Raw genomic sequence first — 24,890 nt, 5'->3', positions numbered from 1 at the left:
TTTCTGATAGCTGAGGTTTTGTTTATGTATCCCATGGCGGGCTTTATTGGAAGAAATGTACAATTTATTCAGATCTTGGGTCACAAGCTCATGGTAAACATCCAGATTATCGTGCAGCATAATAGGCTGGAAGACTGATTTAGGTTTAAAGGGTGTTTCAAAAGTACCTCTGTCTCCCAACTGCATTCGTTCATTATTCAATATTCCTCCCTCTTGTTCATTTTTTAAAGACCAGGCATCCTGAAACAAATCCAAATCCCCAGCTGTTAATAAGGAAGGACTAGTAGGGTTCTTCTCTACAGAGGAAACCGTCTTCGTTTTAGGTTGTAGCATATGGAACTTGTGGAGCTTAAGCTTCCTCACAAACCGATAGGTATCTATTCTTGTATCCGCGTAGTTAAAATTACAAGGTGGGCAGTATGACAGTCCTAAACCCAGAACCTTTATTTCTGCCGGTGTCAATTGTACACTGGTTAAATTAATAATTACTGCGTTAGAGTTTATGCTTGTGTCTGGTTCTTGTTCTGAAATCGGTTCCATCTTCCCCTTGTCGCTTTTTTGCCCATACTTTTGATTTCTTTTGGATCTTTTTCATCTCTGGCTCCGCTTAAAGTTGAGTCTTTGTTTTTTGTTCCAGGGGGTCCGCGAGGTCTCAGCGTGTCTCGCCTGTCTTGGCACAGGCAGTCGACCTCCTGTGCTAGGGATAACTTGGTAAACCCCAATTTTTGCACTCTAGTAGCATCTCCTTCTGGATCACTTTCTACAGCCGAACTTAACTCAGAAGCTGAAGTTGACATCACGGTTGCCTCGCTTGATTTCCTCTGAATTGGTCTATTTCCCCAAAATGACTATTTACACCAAATGATCTGTTTTCCTGCCACATTACATCTACATTTGTTACACACTTTCACACTATATCTGTTTCAATTCTCAGACTCCACTGCACACCACTACACTCTATGTCACTCCGCTCTACTCCACTCCACTCTACGCTATTACACACCACACCAGTCCCCTCTACGTCACTTCTCTATACTCTCTGCTAACCCACTCTAGAAACTCCACTCAACACCATTCCACTCTGCAGCACTCCACTGTACATCACTTCAGTGTATGCTATTACACTCTATGCCTCTTCATTTTATTACACGCCACTGTTTGTCCTTCCGCTCTATGATACTCTACTGTACGCTATTCCACTGTATGCAACTCCACTTTACAATATTACACTTTACACTATTCCACTCAATGCCACTACATTGTACAACACTTCAGTGTACACCATTACACTGTACTCTATTCCTCTGTATGCCACTGTACTTTATGTCACTCCACTATATGCAACTCCACTATACGCCACTCCTATGTAGGAAAATACATTGAATGCTATTACACTGTACATCACTCCATTCTACGGCACTACATTCTATGCTACTCTACGGCAATCCACTCTACCGTGCTACACTCTACACTATTGCACTGTCCGACAGTCAACTCTTTGCCACTCTACACTACGCTATTGCACTATTTGCCACTCCACTCTAGTTCACTACACTGTATGGCAGTAACACTCAAAGTTATTACTCTCTACACCTCTCCACTTTAAACACTCCACTGTACCCCACTCCAGTGTACCCTATTCCACTGTATGCCGCTCCGCTCTCCCCCAGTCCACTCTATGCTATTCCAAAGTATGCCACTACACTGTATCTCACTTCACTCTATGCCAGTCCACTCAATAACACTGCACTGTATGCCACTCTGCTATATATCACTCCACTTTGCGACAATCCACTGTACACTATTACACTGTAAATCACTCTATTCTATGCCACTCCACTGTACGCCACTTGACTCTTCAGCAATCCACTCTAACCTACTACACTCTACCCTATTTCACTGAACGACACTCCATTCTATGCTACTCTAGTGTACAGTGTTCCACTGTATGTCACTCCACTCTATGACACTACACTGTATGCCAGTAACACTCAATATTATTCCATTCTTCATCACTCCACGATATGCTTCCCCACTGTATGCCACTCAACTCTACGCCATTCCACTCTGAGCAAATCCACTCTACAATTCAATCTAGAACACTCCACTCTATGCCACTCCTTAGTATGCTATTACACTGTACGGTACTACACTCTACCCCACTACACACTACCCCGCACCACTCTAGAGCACTCTACTCTACAATATTCCTCTCTACAACACTCCAGTCTATGCCACTACACTGTTTGCCACTCCTGCCTATGTCACTCCAGTGCGTGCCTGTTGCAATATATAGTCCTGGCCATGAAAATGAAGGAACTGACCTCTACAGGTCAGGGCAGTGTGTCCAGCATGGGGGGCAGCCTGGTATCCTGTGAGCTCACTCCAAAGCATAAAACTTGGCTAAGCCCTCCAGCGCCACCACCTCCTGCAACCAGGCCTCAAGAAAGAAGATCACTCATTCCCCCTCAATGCTTAAGGGGAGGCCAGCAACTCTGCTATTATTGTGACATGCCCTGCCCTGCTGGTCTTCAATCCTGGCCTCCAGAGTTAGGATCTGATCAGACATGTCATGAATCGTTGTTGAATGCTAGTTTGTTGCAGGTGCCAGGCCTAGTACAGCAGTCTTAATGACATGCACTCGGTCCGAAATTGTTCAATGATCATCTCGGAACAGGCTGGGATTTGCCACTACAAATTCAATTTTAGTTTCCAATGTCTCCCTAGTGAAGGTAATTGCACCAGGATATTGTCCAGTTTGTGCCCCTTTGTGGGGCCCCGTGCCCTGTCAGCATCCTGGCCTAGGGTAGATGTGCTAGAGTCCCTCATTGAGGGAGGTACCGGGGGTCTTCCTTGGATTTGTGTGTGCACCCCATGAGAGCAAGTACAGTGGGACGCAGGAGTCACACACCCCGGCAAGTCCAGTGATGCGGGATGGGTGGGGGCCAGTGAATGCACAAGTTAAGTGCAATCAGACACCACTAGACCTTGGGTCATCACAGTGTCCAGGATAGATTTGAGCCCAGTTGATGCAAGGGAGGAGAGGAAGAAGCCAAGCAACAGGTAATCATTCCAAGAGTCCCTCCTCTTCTGGGTTTTTCAGCCTATAGCAGTCTTGGAGGGAAACATACATGTAGGTCAGCAGTCGCTAGAGGCTTTCACACCACAGTGTGCCAAGCCGCTGTCCATCTCCTTTAGCAGGTGGTGCGAGTCAATGCCTCAGTACTTGCATCTTCAAGTATTGGGTGGGGAGACAGCCTGTCCATGGCCAGCACAGAGGAGGGGCCCCCGGAGGATGCGAGGGGTCGATCCCCCAATCCCAATCCTGTCCCTCCTCACAACACAATGAGGGTCCCACCAGGATAAATCCCCACTCACTGCATAAGACCTGGCAGCTCGGGCGGAGATTGTCTAGGGGGCCTCTTGACCTAGTCAGAGTCTAGCAACGCCAGCTTATGGCACAAGCCCAGAAGCCACAGTGGGCCCCTGTGGGGAGATACCAGTGTACGGTAGCAATGCTCACAATGGGGCCACTGGTGCAGTTGTGCTATTATCTGTAGCCAGTTCCTCTTCCTTCCCTGGAGATCGCTGCTCTGCAGTCATGGCTGCCCCCGATGTGGTAGACCAAGAACATGCCCTTGTAGAGCAAGTGGAAGGGAAGGTGGTTCGAACAGAAAGAAACAGAGGTCTCTGCAGGGCGTAGACTGCTGCAATCCAACAGTGGGAGAGGCCGCTGTACTCAGGTTGATCCTTGGATGCATGTACTTCAGCACCGCTCCCACTGCCTCCAGTGAGGTTGCGCCTTGTCCTGTGGGCTGTTGAGAGGAAGCGGGGCTCATGAGCAATGCCGCACTGATCCAACGGGGATAGCTCGCATTCAGCGAGGCACCACCACAGCCCTTTGCAGCCGCCATCAGCTCACCACCCGCCATCGCTTAGTCTCCGCCATCTTGCCAAGGCATGGTAGTCTGTGGGCTGAGATCAGGCGGGAATTCACCCAGTCAGCCCCCTCGTCCTCCGGCAGCCCAGTGGTCCCTGGATGTGACTGGGCTGTAGGGGGATGACCCCCACCTTCGGGAGCCAGCTAAGATGGCAGGAAAAGTTCTGAGTTGGGCGAGGAGCGCCACGGAGATGCTGCTCGTGCCATGGCAGTTAGCTCCGCCCCCACCCTGGCCAATCTTGAAATCTCTTGTACAGCAGATCCCAATAATGTGGAGCCTTAAATATCTAAGAAAGAATCCAAACACAATACCAAATCTATCACTTTCAGGTGTCGGTGCCAGGACAGCCTCACAAGTGATTGTGCGCTATACAAAGACACACAACATAACGAAACATACAGGTAACAGAAAAAAGGAAAGGGAGATTTATAACCATCTTCTTGGTTTTGCTACTGTGCAAAGATATCTCAAGTGAAAGAGACTAAAAAGGTCACGACAAGGAGAAGTGGTTACACCGTCTCTGTAGTGGAGAAGGGCTTGCACGTCTGTGACTTTACATGATATTTAAAGGAGGTGTAAGCAGACCGCAGGCCTGTGGAAGCGCATCACGATGGATGTAAAGAAGGAGACGGGATCGTAATACGAGGTGATAATGTACACTCTGAGGCTCTGTATGCAGGAATATCAGATATGTTGGCTTGCTAAGGTGTTCTGCAGTCCATTCAGCGGTATGCTGCCACTGTTGAGATGCAATTTTTAGGAATGCAAAGATTTAAGTCAGCTCCTGGTAAAGTATTTTGCAAGTTACAAGAATGAAGATTTTTAACCCGGTTACCTTACAAGGAGTTTAGAACTAAATAGACAAAGAATTTCATACACAGCACTCAATCCAGCATGTATTGTTAGTTTGATAAAAAAAATAGTTAAAAGGGCTTGCGTGATTAAGCTATCACTTATCCAGCACTTCACTGCTTGTCTTCTTTCTTGTCCACGCCACTGCTACCTATTCTGCCCAGTTTAAAAACTGGCTCACTGTTCATTTATGGGCCTTGGTTTTCTTGTTTTGTGAAATAATATAGTGTCATGCTACATTTCCCTTCAAATCTTTAATCTAACAGATTTATATATCTGTTTCATCAAGTGCTATAGTATACATCCGATTGCTACACTTATTTTGTTCTTTATTTGATGTCTGCTTTTTCTGTTTCTTCATGTTCTCAGTTTCCTGCCCTCTAGTACTGTAAGAATCATAAATCATAATTATCATAGTAGAAGACTTACTGGTCGCCTTAAGAGCATCAAAGTTGCAAGCTTAGGTCATATATTTTTGCGTAAAATGTCATGGCTTCTCCATCCCCAGGCAGAGAAATTTAGTTAATCCCTCTGAAAATCCAACTCAAGAGCGGTTAGCTATGAAGATATTCAGCTTCAAAGTCTCTGGATGTGCCCAGGGCAAAAACCGGAGACATGTTTGCAAAGGAAATTAATCTCTTTCAATATTGTGTCCTGTCTGTAGCCGGAAATTTGTCGACCTCTTAACAAACAAAATAGCCTGAAATATTTGTTTGATGCAAGAGTTATTTAATGCAGTGTTGTTTTTCAAATAAAATCGTTTTCTGTACGTGCGTTGATCGTGTTTACACAAGGACAAACATTGAACACAGGACAGCGCACTATTTCCATCACTAATAATGAGGTAATTCCACGATCCTTGATATGCAAGTAGCCAAACTTGTGTTTAATTATTATTATTTATTTAAATATTTCGATGCAGAAATTGTACACCTTAAAGTTCTGCTCATGTGGAGGTGATGCTTCAAAACGAATTTTTATGGTTCTTTAAAGATAGAAGGAAGTGTCTATTTTAGGTGATGTATCTTATGCACTTATCCATCTGCAAAGAGTACTACTGACCTAAAGATCTCCTGCTCCACTGCAGAAAGTGATGGAGCAAAATGTGATAAGTACATAACCTCATTCTTCACCTCTTAAAGGTGTCCCCTTTGGCCCAATTCACGTTCTTAAGCTATATTTTACGTGCAGGGGGAGTCTCTTTAAGTCGGTCCACCTCCTAAGAGGATAAATTTGACCCAGTACATGATTCAGAAAGAGTCCATGCACCAAAACCAAGGAAATTCACTTTAAGCCGAAAGGGAATGATCTAAAGCAAATGAGTGAATTCCTGTTTAGAAGTTCTGCAAAGTTTGTTTTCCCCCTTTTGTAATACCAAATGCAATGGAAGAGCAAAAAAATGGCAGATTTCAGGAGCTATAGGGCAAACTCGCCAGGTGTGCTTCCCATGCATTTTGTGTATATCACCCTGCAAGGTATGAAAAATTAGAGCCAGCCATAGATGTAACATGTTCGACTTAAAGTTTGGAGGTATAATGAAAGAACTTTCTTCATCACTTAAAGGTCTTTCATCAGAAGAGTTGTGCAAAGCGGGTGAAGCTGAACTTCCCTAAAGCAACTAAGGGCTTGAATTAGAGTTTGGGGGAGATGGTACTCCACCACATTTTTGGAGCATTACCATGTCCTTCCAATTGATAGTCTGCCCACTCTGTTTAGTCAGGTGGACCATCATTTTTTTCCAGGTGTGCCCGCACTGGCACTGTCAGCGGAAAAGACACTGGTGGACTTAAGGCCGGCTGAATAAGTACATCAGACTGTCCACTCTAGAGCAGACGGTCTGATGCATCTCTTTTTCTTTGGTACCTCCAGCAAAAAAACTGGCAGTACCGAACAGAAAAAAATAAAATTGACCACCTCATCATGGGAAAAATTGGAAACCCCTTTCTTAAATTTTAGAACGCTACTGAATAGGTGACTACTAGCATTGAAGATTTTCAGTTTTCTCATCAGCTATTTTCTTTTTTATTCTCTATTTTTTTCTGTTGCTTCAAGAAACTGTAACAGCCAAGCACATTATAAAAATGTTTAAAATGATCTAACACATAATATCACTTTTGCGAAGTAAGTGTACGGAAGCTTTTTTATATCTGTATATGTTTTGGTTCATGAACATTTATGAAGCATTTGAGTTAGATAATGCAAAGGGAAAATTGGAGAAGCGATTGTAATACATTTGTAAACTTTTGTTTGGCCTTGCTATGGTGCAGTGGTGTGTGCTATGGGTGCCATGATTCAGTCCATCACACAATATCGACTGTGGCTGGTGAACAGTGCCGAAACTTGGATGGATGGTGTCAAGCAAAAGAGGGGCGCTGGCACACATCCAGTGTGTACTGTGGTAGGCTAAGCAGTTCATCATAAGGTGCTAGCCCAATAACCCTTGGAACCTGGGCAACAATGACGTAAATCTGGTCAGACAGCGCTTAGAGACCCCTGTGGTTATAACGCGCCATATAAATTAAATAAATAAATAAATAAATAAATAAATAAAAAGGCAGTGGTTCCTGATGGAACCACTGTCTTTTCTATCTTTTCTTGTGCTTAGCAGTAGCTAGCAGCTTTCTGTGGACTAGATGGTATATCTCCCCCACCTTTGATAGCTTAAATGGCCTACTTAAAGGGTAATCAGTAATTATGCTGGGAAGTGGTTCAGGGGTCTTTGGGCCACAGTGGGTACAAAGCACCAATAGTGTCAATTGGGGCCTTTCACCTGCAATGTCCTTGGGCTTGACCAACTACTGAACTTAAAACCGAATATCAAGCCGATCCCTTTAGCACTTGCTGCTCGGGTTAGCAAAGAGGAGGGATCCAAGGTTTACCCAGGAATGTGGTGTTGGGTTAGAGACTTTGGGCCTGATTTAGAGTTTGGCAGATGGGATAATCCGTCACAAAAATGACAGCTCCCCAGCCCATCATACTACAGATGTGATGTATCTTGTAGCACATGTAATATGGTGAACGGGATATCCATCACGTTTGTGACAGAGTATCACATCTCTCAAACTCTACATCAAACCCTTAAAACTCAAGATAGTACATTTTTCTCACCATATTGCCCTTGGTGCATTTGTACTGGAGCTAGTTCTGCCTTGTGCTTTTGCTGTCACTGATTCATGTGTGTGCAGACCGCAACCTATGCCCAGAAGTCTGAAACTGAAGAACAGAAGCTGTAGCATAGTTAGTGGTGCAGGGGAACAATGCTTTCTGGTTGCAGTTTGCAGAGTCCTCAGACAGATTTGGGATTGTGGCGGTCACCCGATGGGATTGCAGAGATCCAAATCAACCCCCCCCCAACCAAATGGAAATCAGAGAGATTACCGACTCTAGGTCAGCAGCCAAGCACTCATAGATGTGTTTCATGTCTGAAGAGGGACAGCTCATTTGCATATGATCCTTGAGGACCCAGAGTTCCTGATCAAGTATGGCAAGGATAGGTTTCTAGAATGTGACTCAGCGTTAGCTCAAGTTCATAGCGTAGATGTTGCTGTTCACCTTCAAACCAGAATGCTGAGAGTGGTCATGTGATCCGGAGGAATGCAGTTAGTGCAGAGGGCGCCGGCGCCAAGGAGTGAGCTTTGCTCCAGTCCCAGCCCCACAGGTATAATAGGAGGCGATTACAGCAAGTGGGGCAAGGACTGGGTGAGGAGGATCTCACTTCCTGTGCACAGGACCTGGTAAGAGATTGATCCTGGTGACCTAAACATAATTGATGTTTATTTATTGGACATGTGCGCCGCCCTCCAATACTCTCTACATGCATTGTTCACCCTTATATTATTTCTGCATCTGTACAGTCGCCGGATGTACTTGCACTCAGTCTACCGTAGAAGAATGGTGGCCAGTGACCTCAGCTGATGCTCTTAAAGCATTCTGTGTGCACCATTTGTGTTATTATTAGGGCGGGATGGGGTATTGTGCCATACATTATGTGGTGTAAAGATCCTGTGCGTGAGTGTGGCTGCAGTGTGTGTGTTTGGGTGTGTGCAGTGCAGTGTATGAATGAGTCTGAAACTCCGCTTCTTCCTATCTGTCCATCTAGTATACTTCTATTAGCCCAGATGCGTTAGCTGGGTTGGGGCGGAGGCAGTAACTCCTACCCCGCCTCACTCAGAGGTTAGCGGTGGGTACCTCTCTGCATTGGGCTGAGATAAAGGATTTGAGGGATTGGTAGTATTATATCCCCTAGTCCCACATGGAAATTCTCCCACCACAGCACTGGCTGCTCATGCTCCCCAAGCAGACTTCAGAAACAAGCGCTGAGCTAACTAATGCAGGGTTGAAAGATTCATGTTTTATATGCCTTATTTAACGAGTTTCTCATTGTTTCATGGTTTTACAATATGCCATTGGAATACATGTCCAAACCAAATTTGTGTAAAGAAAAAAAGAAGTGGTGCACATATTTTTCTGAGTTCAAGGTCCCCTAGAGCTTAGTAACTATTTTCAGGGAACCATGGTATAATTAAATGTCTCAAGTCGAGTCCTACAAAACATTTGGAATAGATTGTCATGGGCGGCAGCCTGGAATGCTCTCAGAACTTTTGCTATTCTGTGCATAGAATTTGCAGTTTCTAACACATTATTGTTCGGAAATGATTTGCAGTGTTTTAATGAAAGCGTGTTCTCCAACAGCCTGGTTGTGTGTGTTGTGTCGTCTTGTCATATACCAGCAATATTGGGGTGCTTTGGTATGTAAAGATTATGTACGCTTACCAGTTATGCTTACAGTGATGTCTCCTGCGGAGGGTCTGCCATAGGGCTTGAGGGATCACTGACCAGCTGTGGCCCAAGTTAGTGCGTGTAGGGTGGTCAGAGTGTGGGGGTATTCTCTGCGGTTGTAATGGGTGCTGGTCTATATGCAAGCTGCCTTCCACCCACGTAGGTGCGGTGATACGTGGGTTGTTTCTGCAGGGAGCCTTACAGTGTGGTTAGAGCCTTGGGTCTCCCCATATTACCACAGTCAGATGAGGATGGAGCTCCCAGATGTGTTTGGGTCTTGCATGATCCCAAACTAGGGGACCCCATTAATTACCCGTTGTGGACCCTAAGTGAGTTTGTGGTGCCTGGTTCGTTTTGTCACAGCTGCTCTGGTCTGTGTGCCCCTAAAGAGACTCCTGTGGTTTGCTTGTTCCTTGAGAGCCGGACTGGTTACTGCCTGGACCTATGGTTTTTCAGGTGGCAATCACTGCACCGCAAGGCGTTTGAATTTCCAACCTCGACCCCCGGCCACCCACATGATGTACCCTGGCATCACCTTTTAAACTTCCCACACTGAGTGTCCTTCTCTGTGTGACCAGTGGTGCCGGTGCCATGCCTCGCTGACAAACAGGATGGCAGCAGCCCTGTGCATCATGGACACGTGCAGTAAAATGACTCATTCCACTGAGGGCCTTTCACAGAAAGTATGTTCTAACCGATGCAGTATAATTATAAGCCATGGCGTAGTGGAACTCCATGGAATTTCACAGAGTTTTTTTGCAACTCCACGTAATTCTACAGAGCACAACCCTGTGAGCTCTTCCCACCCATAGATTTCATGCTAGCAGTCTTGGTACGATTTGGAATACCACTGGCCTGCATTAAATGGGTCAAACTGCTTTACCCTGCCCCCACGGCTAGAGTTAGAACAGGCCCATACATATCTGGTACCTATCCAATATGGTGGGGCAAAAGGCCGGGTTGTCCCCTTTCCACCTTTCTTCTAATATTGGCAATTGAACCCATAGCTCAAAGGAATCAACGAGAGGCAGGTCACTGGGTATCTCCATAGGCAATGCAGTGCCTACTATAGTGCTCTATGCTGACAATATTATTTTGGACTTTAAGGATATTTTTGAGGGACAGGTAGTGATGACCCAATTGCTGTCCACATATGAAAATCTCTCTGGACCCCGCATAAATGTGTATTAATTGTGTGCTTACTCCTTTGCAGGCATGTATGCGGAGCCCACACTTCAGTTGGATGACTCATTGATACCAGTGGCCCTTTGCACCTTTTGATATCTTGGAGTTCAAATTTACAGGAACGACCCTGCTTTATCAGACGTTAATCTCACACATACGACCATGGCACTCAAATCACAGGTAGCCTTCTGGGTAACATTACCTCTTTCTGGGGCCAAGTGGCTGGCCCTGGCGAAGATGGGGATGCTACCACACCTGTTGTACCACTTTGTGAGCTCACACATTGTAGTACTGGCTTGGGTTTTGAAGCTATTGAATGCTATACTGATTGACCTGGCATGGGGGCAGAGGCACCGCAGTGTCAGTCTAGTGAAATTACAAATGCTGACAGATAAAGGTATAATGGGAGCCCCAGACTTCAAAGTCAAGATGTCAGCCGTCCACCACCGGAGCATGGTCCCAATCCGCGGAGCCCGCCACTGATCGCGAGGCTCCTGCAGCACAATTTATGGGGAGAAAGACTCCCCCCCTGAGGCGGGGTGAGGCAGCGGAGCAACCGTCTGCACCTATGGAGCAAGTCGCAATGTCTACGGGAAAGAGTGGAGCCGGACAGGCAGCCGCGAACGGCCTCTATAGCCCAAGGATTCAGACCCGCACTGGCTGACGGCGCAGCAGCGAGGAGCCATCTTCCCTCCTGAGATCAGCGGGCAAGTGGCACTGGTGATACGGCCTCAACCTGGATCCTGGCGCCATTGATCTCTCACAGACGCCTGACTCCAAAATGGCGCCCGCCAGACATCGCGGCTGATTCTAAGAGAGTGGAATGCTGCAGCCCACCACCTGAGCACTCTGATAACCATGAGGAGGTAGGCTGCCGTACCCAGAAACGTCCGCTGCCCCCAGAGGTGGGCCGCTGCATCCCTACATGTGCCCAGACACTGCATCAACTCTGACTATGCCCGGCCTTAAAATGGCGACCCGCGTTGGACCTACGTACTGGAAGTCTCCCCCACCCAGAAGCATTCAGTGCAGATAGCACCTGATACAGTGGTGATAGGGGGGGGGAGGCATCGGCCACCCCCTGTTCATATTTGCAGACTCTGACTCCTGGGGGTGCCCATTACAACCTACATTGGGCGGGAGCCTACAATGATCAGCTAGCATTAGTAAGATAGGTCAGTGGGTTGAGCTCATGCTACAGAGACTTGGTGCAATCTCAATGTTTGTACTTATTTCATCAATAAGCGCCATGCCGGGCTTTATACCGTGGAGGTTGATAACATTCCCAGAAACAAGAACTTGTAAAGCATGTAAATAGTGTAAGAGCCCCCGGAAAAAAAATTATAATAATAATTGTGTAAACAGTTTAAGCCAAATAACAGGCCAAGCAGCAAATTGGATGCAATATAAGCAGTAAGAAGGCGGCTGGAGGCGTGTTAGTACAAAATGTAAATCATAGGAATGGGTTAAACACTGTTAGTTCTGAGCATCATCCTCTGCACCCAAGAAGTTAATATGAAAACATCTGAATTGCTGATGTGCAGCGTACTATAAACTTCTGTGAATTGTGAAAAATAATTCGAATTACAAACTGTGTGCTTCATGTCCTGGATGGCAAAGCTTCTGGAATGGCCAGTGCTAAGTTTTTACATTAGAGATGGGGCAACCTCATGGCCACAGAGAGAAAACAGTCTGTCCCCATTTAGCACTCTTTATTTCTTTGTCTACTTCCTTTGCTCCTATCCCCTCTCACCTGAATCTCTCCCCTTGCCTGCTACACCGCCTAGCCCCCTGTCCTTTTGTGCCCTTTGACTAAACACTCCTTCTCCCCTTGTTGGGGAAAGATCCAATATTTATACTCTGGAGTCTCAGCGAACCTGCTGAGAGAGTCCACAGCGCCAAGGGAGCCACTCACAGTAGAGGTATGGTATGGCAGCCCTTGCCAAAGCACTCCCTCTCCCCTTTTTGGGGAAGGATCCAGTATGTAGGCCTTGGAGTCTCAGAGACCCCTCTGAGAGAGTCCACTGCATATAGGGAGCCTCTCGCAACAGAGATGGGGAAATCATACCACTTCCCCTGGGATCACAGCTTACTGGACTTTGGACGCAGCTTTGACTCGTCTACAGGTTTGTGTCCCCGTCACCCTCCCCCTCTTCTTTCCATGCTGTGTCTCTCACGCTCCCCTCCTCTTTCCCTCCTCCACTCTGTCTTCTTCCCCTGCTCCTACCCCCTCCCCTGAATCTCTCCCCTTGCCTGCTTTTCCCCTTACGAATATGTCCTTTTTGTTTGTCTCGACCTTACATGGAACTATGTTTGCCAAGCTCTAATAACTGTGTAACCTTTGTAACGATGTAACCTGCAACTATGGTCTGATACTCATGTAAAGCGCTCTGATACCTCCGGGTCTAGCCAGCACTATATAAAAACTTTAAAATAAAATTAAATAAATAAATAAAGCCAATTGTATAGCGGGGCAACTGCAGTGGTTGGCATACTGAATAGCTAGTCATAATCTTTCCAAAATAGACCATACTGTTGCTCAGCTAGAGGTTTGCCAGATAAACAGATTGCTATGCCCTGATGCCCTGTCGCTTCCCACACATACATTACTATTAAGCATTGCGATGACGTACTGGAGACTAGCGATTAAATATACATATGTCCAAGTGCCTTCTGTACCCAGTAGTTCCCTGTGAGGCCTCCCTACCACTTCAGGCACCCTGGTGAGATGTAGACTTGTTCCCTGGGAGCAAGGTGGGGTCACTACGGTGGGTAGCTATTTGCAGATGGCTTCCTAATGATCCATTAGGATTTTATACACACTCATAGTCTCCCCGACTCCCGGTTCCTCACTCATACCAGCATCCTTCAATATGTGCGTAAATGTGGGCTGTGGATGGACAGGAGCCTCAAGCTCATGAACTCCTACGGGAACTTCACACAATAGGGAGTGGTCGACACTTAGTGTGCTGGTTTTACAGGGGACTCTGGGAACACCTTATGGAAGTAGTGGCTTCCTTGAAACATAGGTTACCTGGCTCTGGAAGTCACGGAAAAGGAATGGACATGCATGCTAGAATACCAAAAAGATTATCTCGAAAATCGAGATTTAAGTTAATCCTATATGCCATTCTTCACAGGGCATACTTAATGCCACACAAAATTAACCAGATGTACCCTGCGGCGTCCTCAGTGTGTCCCCATTGCAGTGAACACAAAGCAGATCTGATTCACCTGCTGTGGGACAGTCCGCAACTTTCAAGCTACTGGACAGGAATAGCAGGAGCATTAACTGAGGTCATGTGGTAGTCCCATTGAGATAACCTAGAACAGTCTATACTTGGGCTGCCCACGAGACCTAGCGGTTCCAGGGTGGGAGTGCAATCCATGAATCTGGTGTTACCACTAGTGAACCGCCTACTTACTAAATGCTGGTCCATCGTTGGGGTCTTCTAGAAAGTGAAGCCCTGAGGCGGAGGGAAAACAGGGGGCTGCGTAAAACGCCCATCTCTATGGCATTCAATATGCTATTGGAGGGCTTTAAAGCACAAGGCTCAAGATCCCTGATGTGATATGGTGGCAAGGCGGGAGCGGACACCTGGATCCAGCGCCCATTACACCCTTGAGAACTGTATACCGCAGAGGTTCCAGCACCAACGGATCTACTAGGTCCGTCTCCAGACTTCAAGAATCACGAAAATGCAATTCTTTCTAACAATAAATAGAACAGCTAATTGGTGACACATCAGGATTTTTCATTATTCTGGCATCCGGCTAGGGGTTACTTATATTACTTGATCATTCTTTTATTTCTTTTTTGCATGAGTGAGACGGAGATTGAGTGCCACGCCCGTGCCACTCTGTACAGATCCTATTGTTTGGATCAGGCTATACCTACTAGCTTATTGAAATGTCATTCAAGTTTGTGTTAAAAAAAATAGTATGCGATTTAGCCGCAATACCAATACTAAATGATATCGATATCTGGTTAAACTAACATTGTTTTCTAATCTAGCCCTACTTTTTAGCCCCACTTTTTGTTGTATGTATTTATAGCCCATAGTGGTTGGGGTGGAATGGGCAAACCCCTTTGTTTGTCTATAGTGAGATAGGGAGCAAGCAGACTTAGGGATAGTCACGTATAATATACCAAAAATTCATAATTGTGAAGCTAAATATATTTAATGTGGAACTGCTCGGCATAGACCAGTGTATGAGACCCGATTATCAATAATATAGAGCGTTGTTATTCATAGTAGGACTCAAGGAACGATAACTATCTAATCTAAACTAAGAATAAAAAACAATTGCACTCTTCAGTCAGTGAAAACATATTTTTGCACTTGTTGAGGACATTGAAAGGCTTTGCATAATAACATCGGCCGTTGTACAGTCTATGCCACCCAGAGACAGGGCCTGCCCGGTACCGAAACCGGCCCTGGAAAACTGCACGGCCGACCTCGGGGAAGAGGGGTGTGAGTGGCCGAGCTGTATGCTAGGGCCGGTTTCGGACGATTTTGTGACAGGGGGCTGATATTGCTGGCCCCTCGTAACAAAAACGGCCCCCATGGGGCCAAAATAGGCCCCCACCCTGGTGGGCCACCAGGGTAACGCCCAGTGTCAGCTACAGCCAGTCCTGCCCTGCCCAGAGACATATAAGGCATGGGCAAATTGGGCCCTAGTCTAGGGCCCCAGCTTATCAAGGGCCCCGATAGAGCCATCTCTGTTTTGTAGATAGTCTTGTCTTGATGACCTTGAATAATTCTTACATAGATTGTTTTAAATGCCATTTTCCTTTAATTTATTTTAGTCTGAGTGATGTATGGTAGTCTATTACTGACATTTTGCAGAGAAATGTTTGTTTTTCAAAACCATGCAACATCCATAAAAAAGCTTGTTTTAGATCAAAACAGGACATCACATTTGAGAAATGGGACGGGGTCACAAAGGTGAGCTGTTGCTGCATTAGAATACCAAAAATAAAATCCACTGTCCCGGAATGTTAGATGTAAACAGATTTATAATCTGGACCAGTGTGCCTGTGCAGTGGGCAAAGAGGGCATGAAAGAGGTGAAACTGGATCATAAATTCAAAGCTGGTTCGAACAGGGCACCCCAAAATATATGTAGCCCAGGGGCTCCGAAATCCTTAAGATGTCCCTGGCGTGATATCTCTATGTTTTGAAGGATCTAGCAATGTAATCCTCTAGAGAATTAAATATATTAGTTTAAAACGTGCAAAATCATATTAGCTGTGATGTAACTCTCTATAAATGAGAGTTGTGTAAATTGTGCCTGGATGAGAAGCGTTAGAGTACCAACTGCCATGTTTTTGTACCCCCACCCTCCTCATGGGTACAGATCAATCGTTGACCACAGCTAAAGCCAAAACAACAGTTCAATGCTTAGCTCTCAACCACTTCAAATAGAGATGTGCGGCTGCAGCCGTTTCCTATGTTTCTGAGAAATGCAGCCCAGACAGCGCCATCTTGCCAAATCTTCAGTTGTTCGAAGATGCGACACTGTTTTGCCCACAACAAGGTGGAAAATGCCTTTAGTGTTTGGGTGACTTCTTAAAAACAATGCTTTGAGTAATTAACGGAAGACACCTGTGCACTTCTGAAATGCTCACGTCTGATAGACCGTAAACCTTTTAGCCGCTCCCTTAACTCTTTAGATATATTGCTGGCAGTCTAGCCAGGTGGGTCGAGATAACAGCAAGAGATGATGCTCAAAGATGGAACCCACGGTGTACCTGGATTGAGTTTCAGGCGCAGGTCTTATATCTCAAGTCCAATGCCCTTCGGGGAGTAAGTTAATGATGTATGTCTCCTTCTTAGGTGAAACACGGAGGTGTGCGCCAGCAGCTGCTGGACTTTGAAAGCGTTTGAACGCACACACCTTTCCCGAATTGAACCGTGTGACTCCATAACAACAACAACAACAAAAACAGGGTGTCAAGATGGTGATTCTCCTGAAAATATGTTCAAAGCAGGCCAAAATGGAGCACTTTATACCATAACATTCACATAAATGCTAAAAATCCAAAAGTTCACAAAGGACGCTAATGAAATATTCTAGCACCTTAGTGGAATGCCTGGCAAACGTTATCACCCACAGGTAAGGACATTCACCTTTCATTGGAGACATGGCAGCAAAGCAATAGATTGTTCAGCATAATGTGCAAGATTGCATATGGGGGCATATTATCAACGGCCAGCGACAATTATCGCTGGCCGTTCATAGCGATAGAATAATTATCGCCAGCTATCGCTGAATATTATCGCCATGATAACGCTATATTTACAACGCATAGCGCTATGGCGATAATATTTCAGCGATAGCGGTGTTTTCAATGGAACATCGCTGGTTTTCTAGCGATGTTCCATTGAAAACAGCGATAACATTGCTGATAGGACCCTGTGGTCCTATCAGCATAATCCATATCCCATTAAAAGTATGCCTTAGTCAGGAATTTAACAGGTGTTAAATTCCTGAGTTAAGGCTGAGGTAGCGCGATTTTTTTTTATCGCTGCACCTCCTCGTTAATATCGCGAAGTTGCCTTCACGATATTAACATGTGTTGTTTTCACAGCTATGCCTCTTTTGCATCTCATTAGCGATGCGAGGCGAGGCTGTGAAAAAACGGGCTCTACATCAAGGAAACACGCGCTAGCGTGTCCTTGATGATATTGCGATATAATTATCGCCGCTTTTCGCCCAAAAACGGATGCTAAAGCGCCGATAATTATATCGCCAGCCCTTGCTAATATGCCCCATGGTGAGGCTGGCAAGTGCTAATCTAAGGCATTGTCTGAGCCATGGCTTGGGGATGATTGGTGTCCTAAATACTTGCGTAGCTTGAGGAGCATTAGCGTACTACAGTTGCCAATGTTGAATGGTTGGAATACAATGACATGCTGATTTTGGCTGGTGGCGTGGTACCATTCAATGAAGGGCAGCAACTCTTTAAACAACAAAGCCAATAATACTGCAAAGACTCTACCAACACATTACAGAACACAAAAAACAACCACAATAGAACTATAACAACCTAACCACAATACAACATAACACAATAGCATAAAACAATCATGCTACACAAAAACACAGCCAGCAATAACGAAAGGCAACAAAACCACAGCATATCACAAAACAAAACACAGTCCAACAGACCACAAAATGTAAAAGAGCACCACAACACAAGAACAGAATAATAATTCAACAAACAAAGTAGATCAAAAGACAACAAAACAAAACAACCACAACAGATCACAGCACAACAAAACAAATACGCCACCTCAATCACACAAAAACGCTACATCTAGGATTATATATAACAGCAATGCTACAGCACAATACAAAAATAAACCACGAAAAAACACAAACCAACAATACAGCAGAACAACATAACAAAAGAACACAATGTCAATGCGCCACAATAAACTATCGCAATGAAAAACATAACTGCAACATACTATTAGTTCAAACATTAACCAAAACAACAAATCGGACAAAATAACACACACAACATTGCACAACACAAAAACACAACACAATTGATAATTTACAATGGATGGCTGAGGCAAGAATACAACAGAATACACTCACTACTATCTCCTAGAATTACATTATACGAAGTGGGGAGGTTCACAACAGTAAAATGGAGAAACAGGTGCTCGAGTAAGAAGGAACAGACACCACACTCTCTCAATCAAGGAAAAAATCCCCGAATTTCAAACAAGATAACATTACTCAGCACTCTGTATGAATATCCCCTCGGTACATTAAAAGCCAATGATGTAAGTCAGTATTCAACACACATATTCAGTCAATGAGACAAGCAGTGGTCCAAAGCGTAGATTAATAATCAGTCGCTTACTTATCTATTCTTCAAATAAAATTGATTTGTTTGGCTACAAGCAAATCAGTTCTATTTGTAGAATGAATAAATAAAGGACTGATTATTAATCTACACTTTGAACACAACTGCACTGTTGCTACGTTGTTTTGTATTGTGGTGTTGTGTTTTTGTGTTGGAGGAAGATTGCGTTGTGTTGATATGTTGGTGATGCTTTTGTTTATGTTGTTTTGTTTCCATGTGTTGTTGTTTTTTTGTTGTTGTGATGGTGTCTTTTGTTATGTGGTGCTCCTATGTTGTCTCTGCCTCTCTGTCTTATTACTATTTTGTATATGATTTTTTGTTGTTTTGTGTTTTAGTTTTGCTGCTGCATTGTTGTTAGCGTTAGTGCATTGTGTGTTGCCAAGATGGAGCAGTTGCAGTCCTTCAGGGCTACTCTTGGGTCACAGACAGCATATCCAGTCATCTGAAAAGGCTGCTTTCCCACAATGTGCTATTGGTTCTGATGAAGTGCCCATATATTTACATGGGAACATCTCGTACACACATAGCTCCAATGTTTTTTGTTTATCACGTAGGGATGGGCTGAACCCCAAGATGACCATTTGTTGTATAAACAAAAAGCAATTATCAGGCCATGATAACATCAGGATCATCCTCAAGTCATGACAAAAGCATTCAAATCTGCCTGGTGTACTAATAAAAAAATGTTTATTTCTGTAGACAATGCATGTTTGAGTTAAGGATTTAAATTTGACAATAAGTGTGATGGTTGAGTGTACTTTTCAGATGTAAATCTTTTACAATGCAATACAAGTGTTCCATAGGAATTGAAATGATACACAACACAGCGAATAGTATGGTGGTGAGGGAAAACTATTACTGTGGGCTGATCTACGTGGTGATTGAAAATGTCTCAAGCTAGTCCCTGAAAGGAGATGTGCAGAAATGGCTTTTTTTTTGCACAGACCACGTTAGGGCTGGGGCAGATAATTAGCTTCATGCCTCAGTGAAGCCAAAACCAGGTAACCATAAGGCAAATCATTTAGAGATTCGCTGTAGGTGGAAAGATTTAACTACAAAAAATGCTGCCAGAATGAGCCATTAAGGGCCATATTACATATAGCGCACCGGGGGCACAATGGGTGTGTGCCCATTTTTTCTAGCACTGCAGTATTACAGAATGTGTGTGGTCGCCTACTGTAATACAATTAGCCTCAGTACACATACAGTGCCGGCGCTGTCTCAAGAGTATGCTCCCGTCTTTGCATGGGGGCATGGCCCAATGCAAATGAGGGACACACTTTGCCTCTGTACCCACGGTGTATTATCGATATAGACACAGAGGCAAAAATGTTGCCAAGAGGTGCACTGACTGTGCTCCATAGAAAGGGGACACGTAGTCAGTCCACCCTCTGAGGGCAACCCTCTGGAGGGGGAAAAGAGGATTCCATGGACCCTCCCAAGACACCCCCCCACAGGTGAGCACACTCACTCACTGCACCCACCAGCAAAGACATTTTGACCCCCTTGAAAGTGCACGCCAGGTTCCAATTTCACAGTGAAAGATGGAGTAACTGCTTCAAGCAACTCATCCATCTCTCACTAATGTGGCACGAGTTTGTGTCTGCCCTGAGAACAGCACATTACCAGTAATACAGCACACTTTCTCTGTTAGGGCCGGCACTCCAATTTGAAGGTGCTCTCCAGCACAGACAAAAACAGTGGGCCCTCTTTGTAATACGTCCCCTGGAGAGAAAGGTGTTCATGGACTCAGTACGCATTGCTTTCCTGTCATTAGTTTATGAGAGAAGAAACATTGCAAAAGTTCTGATCAGAGCTCATCATTTCACATCTTTTACAAAGGGTTACACTGTCAAATGACAAAAGGCTACCACTATTGCCAAGGCATAATGGAAAAACACTCAGCATTTTTGGTAGCCGGGGGAATCGATTCTAACCAGGCTGGAGACCAGGCTACAGTCTTGAGAGATGCCTCATCTAGAAAATGCTCAATATTTCGTTTGTCACTCACCGCCAGTACCTTGGAAGGGGCAAGACGCCACGAACTGCTCCAAGGACCACCACAGCGAATTTGAAACGGGCTGGCAACGCTGTTAGTCTCCCCTGCCGCCACATTACAGCATCGGCCGCAGTCGGGGGAGACTACAGCTCCCGTGAGGCTCAGCGTCACCTGACCACTTCCGCCCACCAGCGCGCCCGGAGGCGCTTCAAAAAGGGCAGGCTCCCTCCGCGTCGCGGGACGAGCGCGGGCGGCGCCGGGCTGAGCCCGGGCAGAGGGCGGGCCGTCTGTGGCCGTCAGGGGACGGAAGAGGCCGGGCTGGGCCACCCCCCTTTTATCTACAGGCTGAACAGGTAATCACTGGAAGCATGGGTAAACGTACAACGAAAACTACTTGTGGTGATCCTGCCGCCCCTATTAATTCGTCCACATCGATAGACTCATTGTTGGCCAATGCCCTTACTATGGTCACCAATGAGATTGCTGATACCGAACGTAGAATGTCTTTTGGATTCCCCACCACTACTACTACTTTGCTATGTTCTCAATCTCCTAAGGCTCTATCTAACCTGGGCCTCCCCCTCTCCCCCACAGTAACGGTTATCAAACCAATTAGTAATGTCGACACTCTAACTTTGACCGCTGGAACATCAAGTTTGCCGACCATTGCTGTAACAGACAGTTTAGCGGAGCCAGTATTAGATAAAATGCCATGCTCCAACAAACCTATAAGGGAGAAACGCAAGAGAGGCCCAGTGAAATGCATAATAAATAAAAGGAAACAATCAGGTCGTTGTAGAAATCAACCGACGCCACAGAGTATGTGGAACAAAGATAAAGCCAAAGATTGTGAAATAGTTATATCAAGTGCCACTGAGGACTTACTACTTTCCCCATTACCATCGGATGAAGGATCTGAGAGACCTACCACTCTCACACGAAGACTAGAGTCTCCAACCACGGACAAAAGTATTTGTGGGGTCTCTATGTCATCCAAGGAGAGTAGTGTTAATACAGTCAGTACTCAGACTGAGTCCACCGATCAAAATACTTTATTTAAATTTAATGGCAACTTGATAGAAACTATTGTCGATACTATTTTTAAACAAGTTGAACTTCAAATAGTTAAACAATTTAATACTGTTTTTAAGAGACTGGACAAAATCGAAAACCTTGTCAAAAAAGAGGAAATTAAAAGGAAAGGAACTATTAGCCTAGATGTTGCTCGAGGCGAGAAAATTATGAGTAAATTGGAAACCTTATGCAATGATTTGAGGGAGGGGGGCCAGACTGCCGCTGCCGATTCCGGCCGTGTAAACATGCAAGGCCCAACTGTTGATAAAACTGTTTTATCTAATAGTACTTCAGCCAATATTCTACCTACATTGCCTATGGGCCTCGACCGCGACCCCTCTGGTTTAGAAGGAATAGTAATGACTGGTACCTCAATTTCGGATGCTAAGACCCCGCTAGCCTCCTTAACAGACAGGACAGGTATTACTTTGGATGGTATAAGCACTGGTGGAGGCACATCAGTAAGAAACAGACCCACTAATAATTTAGGGCCGCCACTCAACTTACCCCCAGAATCTTGCCCATATGTTTTAGTGCTAGCAGGCGCACCTGCTCTAAAAGAAGGCCAAAGTGAGTCATGGGCACAACTACACAATAAATGTATTAATTGGCTGACAAAACATAAAGGGGCGAGATGGAACATATCAAATGAGATTATATTAACTCGTAGGGTAAGCTGGGTGGGGCCACAACAGAAAAACATCAGCGGGGACTGCATAGTGATTAATTTTAGACATCCGAATTTTGTAAGATATTTTATGGACACACATAACACCCATGTCAGTACATTCACCGCAAGAAGCCTTCACCCATTGGGTTATTTCTATAGGCCCCCCCACACACCAATTCAGACAGTTTCTAATATCATTCCTATAGCTAACAGATTTTCCGCCTTATCGGACTTAGGAAGCTTAGACTGACAACCACCAACACCTCCTATTATATTGGACAAGGTTGTTAGCATAGTGCCCCTAGATACGGCTAATCCCACACGTATCCATAAACCCTGCCCAGATAGATTAGTCCTTCCACATGTAGTTTGTTCAGATCGTCCCATTGCCCCTACTCTTTCCACTACTACTCCATCAACTGACACCCTAAGTGTCATTAGTTGGAATATTGCAGGGCTTCCAGGTAAGATGAAAATCAAAGAATGGGTTACGTGGATATGTAACTTTGATGTGGTAATGCTACAAGAAACATGGTGTACATGTACCCAACTATTGGAGGGTTTCTTTTGCCACAATCTCATTGTACCATCTCCTGCTCTGGGACGACCAAGTGGTGGTCTATCTATCTGGGCAAAAATTTCTAAGGACACGAAAATTGAACCTCTACATGTGGTTAGTAAAAACCTGGTAGCCGTAAAATATGTTGCAAGGTTAAAGATTTGTTTTATAAATTTTTATAATAATGATTTTGTCAACCATCCTAACCCCACCTTTTTAGAATTGTTTAAGTTTATCGACGAAGTTGCGGATGGTGAAAAATATGGTCTATTTGATGGCATTTGTGTTGGCGGGGACTTTAATGCTCATATTTATTTTACATCTCCGCCCTGTAGACGAGGTTCTGAACTATTGGATCTCTTACATAGTAGAGACCTAGATGATGTTATGGGCCATTCAGGAATCGACGAGGGAAAGGTACCGGCCCCCACGTATATCGGCCGTGGTTGCTCAACCACGATTGACTATATGTTTACCTCTTCCCTCCTTAGTGAAGTGCTACTTAAGTCTGAGGTTGTCAGCAGCCCATATAGTGACCATCTGCCGTTAGTAATTTATCTTAAATCTATTAAAAAACCTGTAGGCCCATATGAGGTTGGAGTTCAAAATATTATTGTATCCACAGACAGACTAAGGATTATCTGGAGAGGGATTAATAATCGAGAGATTTTAACTAATGTGATCAAGAATAATCCCCTGTTGATTTCCAACTGCCTAACATTTGGTGGCCCTGATATTATTAGATCCTTCGGTGATCTATGTATAGTTATAAAAAGGGCTATTTCCAGACCAGCAATAGAACATAATACAAATATTCAAAGATGGTTTGATACCAATTGTTCGAGGGCTAATAGAGAACTTAGGAAAGCTTTGGAAGCTAAACCCCGAGATGTATCCCTTGTCAGTTCATTACGCTTTAAATATAAACAGGTTTTAAAAACCAGAACTGAAGAGCTCTTAATAAGCCATTGGGATAATCTCACTAAAACAATTGCCCTAAAAGATACTACTGGTTTCTGGAAAGAAGTAAAAAGCTTGAGAGCCCTGGGAAGTAACATCACCCCGATAAATTGTAACATCACAGGAGATTCATGGGTCAGCCATTTCTCAAAGCTTTATGCCACAGCTGGGAATTCAACTGAGGATAATTTCCCAGATGATACCGTAGTCATTACATTAGAGGAGGTGGAGGAAGCCATCGCGAATAGTGCTGGCAATAAGGCCCCTGGCCCGGATGGTTTGTCCATCGACCAGATAAAATCAAACACATGGTTTTGGGCCCCCTTACTCTGCAACCTTTTTAATAACTTAAGTAAGGAATCCATCCCTCCTACATGGTCTTGTAGTACCATTGTTCCCATCTTTAAAAAGGGAAATAGGTTGGACCCGGGGTGTTACCGTCCAATATCCCTGATCGACAACACCCTGAAGGTCCTTGGCAGGGTTCTATTCGATAAAATAAGTACCTGGGCAGACGAAAACTCCATTATCCATCGTTGTCAGCTTGGCTTTCGGAGCAAGCTTGGCACGGTGGAACAATGCTTAAACCTTAACCTCATAATGGCCAAATACACGAGAGCCAAACGATCTCCTCTGTATTTTGGCTTTATGGACCTAAGTTCAGCGTTTGATTTCGTTAATCGCTCCCGCTTGTGGTCCATTCTTTTAAATTATGGTTTAGATGAACCCTTAGTCCATTTTCTGGCCAACCTTCACCGCAACTTGAAAGCTCGAGTCCGACTAAACAATGATGGTGAGGTTTCGAATGAGATTTTTATCGGCAAGGGGGTGAGACAGGGCTGTGTCTTGGCCCCCTTGCTTTTTATTTTATACATCAATGAACTAACTCATTCCCTATGCAATTTGACAAAGGACGTTCCAATTATCAATAAGAAACCTATCCCGGCGTTACTTTACGCGGATGATGCGGTCCTTATGGGCCGCACC

Source organism: Triturus cristatus, chromosome 5_2 (genome assembly GCF_964204655.1).
Source record: "Triturus cristatus chromosome 5_2, aTriCri1.1, whole genome shotgun sequence".
Classification (NCBI taxonomy): domain Eukaryota; kingdom Metazoa; phylum Chordata; class Amphibia; order Caudata; family Salamandridae; genus Triturus; species Triturus cristatus.
Note: the sequence above shows the minus strand (reverse complement) of the source record.